The sequence below is a fragment of the Pinus tabuliformis genome, chromosome 8 (assembly GCF_031772625.1).
Source record: "Pinus tabuliformis cultivar Carrire ecotype Pingquan chromosome 8, CPIR1, whole genome shotgun sequence".
NCBI classification, from domain to species: Eukaryota; Viridiplantae; Streptophyta; class Pinopsida; order Pinales; family Pinaceae; genus Pinus; species Pinus tabuliformis.
In genome coordinates this window covers 446,315,258-446,321,020 of record NC_142294.1, presented here as the reverse complement: position 1 = coordinate 446,321,020, position 5,763 = coordinate 446,315,258, and the positions used below count along the sequence as shown (strand labels likewise).

Below are 5,763 nucleotides of genomic sequence, written 5' to 3'. Positions count from 1 at the left end.
AAATTTTATATTTTTAATTGTATCACATTTATTTCTTAAAAATATTTTAATAGGGCTTTAAATGGAATATTTGAATACACATCTTAAGTAATGTATTTGAATGGCTACTTCATAAATATTTTTATAAACAAAAAGGTACAAATAAATATCTTAATATTTACAACAAATAAATTATCTCAATAGTCATTTAAATAAAATGATTTTATACCAGCTTGATATATTTAGAAATAAAGATTACTTGAAATATCAAATAGAAAAACATGTATTTAAAAGAAAATATTAATAATTAATTTTGAAAATATGGATTATAAATAAAATATTTCAATGTAACTCTAAGCAAAATATTTTAATGTGAATTTTGTATATTATATAAAGCAATTGAAATTTAAAAATTCCTTATGGTTAAAATTGTTTATTGATGTTTTCTTTTAAGGAGATGTATAATTCCATTCATGAACTCAATTCAAGATACATATTTGTGTGTAGACTGACAAAGTCAAGTGAATCCATCGTTATCTCAAATTTATCAAAAATATAGAAAGATCAAATATTTTGAAATGTTAAATATTAAAAGATGCTAATTTGATTTCTTTTAAGCACTTCAAAGTTGAAAATAATTAATATTATTTTGTATTAATGGAGAAATGGTTACACAAGTTGTAACGTATCTCCTTAGTTTAGGATTTGTTCCTAGAGTTTAAGAGTTTGGTTGCAACTTCTTGATCTCTAGTAATGTACTTAATGATGTAATTGCTTATTTGATGAATGTAGAGTGTACGGAGAGAGATCCCTTTGTTTGAGTGCAGTCTCCAGGTGTGGTAGTCACCTGTGAGTTGTAACTCCTCCTTTTTCAATTCAAGTCTGATTTTTATCTTGGTATCAAAGCACAGAGTAGGGATAGCCTTAATTTTTCTTTTTAGGATGCATCATTGATTACAGAACTATAATGGCGGTGGAGTATATAGAAGCATTCGTAGAATCAGGTGGAGTGCAGTAACACCTGAAGACAGGTCTCAGATGACTGATCATCTCTGAGCGGAAAATATGGTGGCACGGTCTTGTCACGAACACTCACGCCATTTTTTAGCGGAAGAAAGGGTTGCTGTTATTTATTAAGGAACAATAGTGCCATTTGTTGCTATTTTGAGAGTGATAATCGCGCCAGAAAGTGCTATTGGCGCAGAAAATCAAGCCTTAGTTGATCCAATTTCGTAAGACGCATCGATTTTGTTTTCGGCGTGGGTATTCACTGTCGAGAAGCGCCAGCCTCTTTTTCTGTGGAAAATCTGTAATTTTTGCAGATCGACCTTGCCCGGTGGTGCCACTTTGAAATTTCAGATCTGTTCGGTGGCAGCAGATTGGACTTGCCTGATGGTGGCGCATTGAAGTTCCTGATCTACTCAGTGGCAGCAGGTCGGACTTGCCCGGTGGTAGCGCATTGAAGTTCCTGATCTACTTGGTGGCACCAAATCGGATTTGCCCGGTGGTGGCACATTGGAGTTCTTGATCTACTTGGTGGCAGCAGATCGGACTTGCCCGGTGGTGGCACATTGAAGTTCTTGATCTACTCTGTGGCAGTAGATTGGACTTGCTCGGTGGTGGCGCATTGAAGTTCCTGATCTACTCGATGGCAGCAGATCGGATTTGCCCGGTGGTGGCGCATTGGAGTTCCTGATCTACTCAGTGGCAGCAGATTGGACTTGCTGATGCTGGTGCATTGGAGTTCCGGATCTATTGGGTGGCAGCAGATCGGACTTGGTCGGTGGTGGCGCATTGGAGATCCGGATCTGTTCGGTGGCAGCAGATCGGATTTGCCCGGTGGTGGCACATTGAAAGTTCCTATTCTGTTCAATGGCAGCAGATCAGATTTTCCCGGTGGTGGCGCATTGGAGTTCCTGATCTATTTGGTGGAAGCAGATCGGATTTGCCCGGTGGTGGCGCATTGGAGTTCCTGATCTATTCGGTGGTAGCAGATCGGATTTGCCCAGTGGTGGCGCATTGGAGTTCTTGATCTGTTTGGTGGCAGTAGATCGGACTTGCCCGGTGGTGCTCATTGAAGACTTATTCATCAGAGGATCAGAAATTTTATCAGTCCAATATGAATAACAGTGATGAGTACTCTCTTAAGCCAGAAAAGACATGGTCTATTATCAGGCCAGTAGATTATTTTCTCAGGGAGCAGTGGCTGCTATTTATTTTGATAGGAATCACCATCGCATCGACTTTCTTTATCCTTCAGCCTGGTTTTTTGGCTTCTAATGTTAATGAAAATGGAAGGTTTGTGCCAGACAAACCTCATCGGGTTGTTTATGAGACGCCTATTTCTCGGTTTGCTTAGTATCATTCAGGTTTGATGGTGAATTTGGGGGCTAAAGTGGCCATACGTTTGAAGAGAAAGTCCCTACGAGTTGTCGTGACAGGTGGAGCTGGCTTTGTTGGCAGTCATCTACTTGACAGGCTCATGGCAAGAGGCGACAGTGTTATTGTTGTCGACAATTTCTTCACAGGAAGGAAGGAGAATGTTTTGCATCATTTTGGCAATCCGAGGTTTGAACGGATAAGGCATGATGTTGTGGAACCCTTATTGTTGGAGGGTGATCAAATCTACCATTTGGCTTGCCCCGCTTCCCCTGTGCATTACAAACACAATCCTATGAAGACTATCAAAACTAATGATGTGGGAATCTTGAACATATCCAGACTTGCCAAGCGTGTTGGGGCAAACGTTGGGGTTCGGATTGCTTGAATTTTCAATACATGCAGTCCGCGAATGTGCCGTGATGATGGTCGGGTTGCAAGTAATTTTGTTGCTTAGGCTTTGCGCAAGGAGCCTTTGAAAGTCTATGGAAATTGGGAACAGACACGGAGCTTCTAGTTCATTTCTAATCTGGTTGAAGGCCTTATGCGACTTATGGAGGGCGAACATGTTGGTCCTTTCAACCTTGGGAATCCTAGGGAATTTACAATGTTAGAACTAGAACAGGTTGGAGAAGGAAAGGATAACTCTAATAGTGATTGGCACATTCCATTGCTATTGGAAGAAAATAGTGAGGAAGATGAAGAGCAAGAGAAGAAACAAGAAGAAGAAGTAACAGACAATGTAATCAATGATGATGCAAGCCTAGAAAAGGCTGAAATAGACAGAATTGAGGTAAGTCCCCTACCAAGGAGATCAGGTAGGAATACTTGATTACCTTCTAAATTGAAAGACTATGCATTAATGTCAAAGTTTTTAAACATTGTAGAACCTGCAAATTATGAGGAAGCAAGTAAATCTGATGCATGGAGGGCTGCAATGTATGAGGAAATAGAATCAATAAATAGAAACCATACTTGGGATTTGGTTGAGTTGCCTGAAGGTAAAACCCCCATAGGATGCAAATGGCTGTATAAACCAAAAATAAATGCAAATGGGAGTATAGAGAAACTCAAAGCTAGACGAGTAGCAAACGGTTACTCACAGCAAGAGGGAATAGATTTCGATAACACCTTTGCTCCTGTAGCCAAATTAAAAACCATTAGAATGCTAATTTCCTTAGCAACAAAACATAAATGGCAGCTACACCAGCTAGATGTTAAGTCTGCATTTCTGAATGGTGACTTGAAGGAAGAAATTTATTTAGTACAGCCTGAAGGTTTTGTGAAAAAGGGGTAGGAACATCTTGTGTGTAAATTGAAAAAGGTACTTTATGGTTTAAAACATGCACCCAGGTCGTGGTATGAGAAAATTGACTCATTTTTTGTACAGCATAGCTTTCATAGGAGCCTGAATGATCCAAATATGAATACCAAGTTTAATAAACAGAGGCAAATTATTTTGATTTCTTTGTATTTATATGATATGATCATAACAGGGAATGCTAACAATCTAATCAAAGAAATCAGATGTCACAAGTGTATGAGATGGAAAGACTCTGGAGAAACCTTTCTTACTCAAGGGAAGTATGCCAGAAGCTTGCTGGAAAGGCTCAGAATAGAGCAGTGCAAATCAACAGCAACACCATTACAGCAGAACTTAAAGTTGAGCAGTGACGACGGTACTAAAGAGGTGGATGCTACCATGTACAGACAACTAGTTGGTAGTTTGATGTATCTGACTACAACTAGACCAGATTTGGCATACTCTGTTAGTGTGTTGAGCTAGTTCATGTCAAAACCACTCGAAAGTCACTTGGTCGTAGCAAAAAGTGTGTTGAGGTATCTTAGTGGTACTAGTAATTATGGCATTTCGTACACTGACACCTCTGATGTTATTCTAGCAGGTTTTTCGAATTCCGATTGGGCAGGTAACGTGGATCATCGAAGATCTATCATAGGTTACACATTCAGCATTGGATCCGGGGTTATAGCATGGAGAAGAAAAAAGCAGAGCACTGTAGCTCTGCTTCATCGAGAGAAACTACTGTCAAAAGAGATATGTGTTGAATATTGTAAAACTTGTGATAACATGGCTGATATTTTTACTAAGCCTCTTGGGCGTGTAAAGTTTGAATTGTTTAGAGGGATGCTAGGAGTTCAGGATAATCCTTTCTCCATTAAGGGGGGGAGTTGAAAATAATTAATATTATTTTGTATTAATGGAGAAATGGTTACACAAGTTGTAACATATCTCCTTAGTTTAGGATTTGTTCCTAGAGTTTAGGAGTTTGGTTGCAACTTCCTGATTTCTAGTAATGTACTTAATGATGTAATTGCTCATTTGATGAATGTAGAGTGTACGGAGAGAGATCTCTTTGTTTGAGTGCAGTCTCCAGGTGCGGTACTCACCTGTGAGCTGTAACTCCTTCTTTTTGAATTCAAGTCTGATTTTTATCTTTCAAAAGAAAAGAGATATATAATAATAAAAATCAAATAAGAAAAATATCTCCTTTACATTTATTACTATGTTATTCTCGAGAAAAATAAATTCCTTGGGCAAAGAGGTTTTCCCTATCTCACTATGGAAGTCTTTTCCTCTAATATTGTAAACATTTTGACTTGATTAATTTACACAAAAATAAAAATAAAAATAAAATAATAAGAATAAGAATATTTTTACTCCAAATGTATAAAATTCAAAAACTTGAAAAAAATATAATTAATTAAATTAACCTATTTCCATTTTAACTCTATATTTACCAAGTGTAGATAGGTATCAAATCTTTTGAGGTGCAAACCTATTTTAGAGTGAAAATGTATTTAAACCCTTCTACATTTAAAGTTAAGATGGAACGAGGATGGTAATATTATAGCCAGTGTGAAGGACATGTGGTAAAAAAAAGATTCTACTTTAGCTCTTTCACCCATTAATAAAATATTCACATGTCCATGTTGAATAACATAATTTTATATTAACTTTATAAAAATAAGGTAGTTAAAAGTGAGGATGGGCCTCTTTTGAAAGGCTACCTAGGATCAAGCCTTTGGGTGGTTGTGCACTAGGGGCAGGAGATATGTTTAAAAATCCAGTCAACCACAAGTCAAGCCTAGAATATCACTAATAATTTGATAAAAAAAAAGATAATTGAAAATTTATAGAAAGAGCAAATTATATGTACTTTATAAATATTTCAATATAAAACATAAATAAATTATTTGAATATCTATATTAAATAATATATTTCAAAATAAATTGTATAAAATTTAACTTTTACTGAATCAAAAATTTAAAGATTTAAACATCAAGGAAAAAAATCAAGAATAACAATCCTATTGAAGAATTAAATTATTCAACGATTGTTCAAGAAAATTTACACATACCTAAAAATTCAAATGTCTTTTTTC

At 36.6% G+C, this 5,763-nt stretch overlaps 1 pseudogene; it reads left to right on the top strand.

Moving 5' to 3' along the window:
- The first annotated feature begins 2,098 nt into the window (after window positions 1-2,098).
- Window positions 2,099-4,316, top strand: LOC149235974 (UDP-glucuronic acid decarboxylase 2 pseudogene; annotated as a pseudogene).
- Window positions 4,317-5,763: the final 1,447 nt, after the last annotated feature.